The sequence below is a fragment of the Notolabrus celidotus genome, chromosome 5 (assembly GCF_009762535.1).
Source record: "Notolabrus celidotus isolate fNotCel1 chromosome 5, fNotCel1.pri, whole genome shotgun sequence".
Lineage (NCBI taxonomy): Eukaryota > Metazoa > Chordata > Actinopteri > Labriformes > Labridae > Notolabrus > Notolabrus celidotus.
Genome location: NC_048276.1, coordinates 18,259,404 through 18,260,281, shown reverse-complemented (window position 1 = coordinate 18,260,281; position 878 = coordinate 18,259,404).

Sequence of the window (878 nt, the reverse complement as noted above, 5' to 3'; positions counted from 1 at the left end):
AAGATGATGCAGTCATATTATGCTTGTGTGTTTTTGTAAGGATTATTGCTCTGTGACATCTTTTGTCATAAAGCAAGCCAGCTTCTTTTCTCAGATTGCTAAGGGAGTCTCTTTAGGATTATGGAAATATTTTCATAAGATGCTAAACGTTGTTCAGTCTTCTGCTTACCACATTTAATATAAGTTAAAGTCGATGAGTCTCGTGATGAAAATTCAAAGAGCTGTAATCTACAACAGTCTCAACTTTATACAAATGCAAAAGAATTACCACCTGTAAGTTAGAAAATGACCTTTACTCTCTGTATTTTCTTTCATCCTTTAATCATATAATAAAGAATTAAATAATATCACCTCTGTGCTATCAAATGAAGTGTTGAAATTATGAGACCTGATCCCAAAGCTAAGGAAACAAGGCCAGAGCAGCACCTTGACTGTACCTTGTGTAAAATAGTGTCAGTAATTAAATTAGAGATAAATGAAGCCATTATACAAACCAACACTTATCAACAGCTAAACAGTGAGCAATAAAGCTCGATTATCCTCCTCATTTTCTCCTCTTGGGCAAGAGGCCAAACAAAGCAATCAGCAAAGGTTACTCTAAAAGCCGACACACATTCATAAAATATACAAACCCAATGCCATTGGTCAGTGCTTTAAGATGGACTCTATCTCATTACACTGTGACTGCCTCAATTACTGCTTTACTGGTTCCAAATTAAGACTGTGGCTCTATAAACACTGACATTACATTTAAAGAAATTGTCCGAGGATCAATACATCTATCCTCTTCCTCACTAATTTTTCTTCAAAAACAAGGCTAGTTGTCCCTGAATTAGGAAGTAACACTAAAATAATCAGGAAATAAAATTACCCCCAGT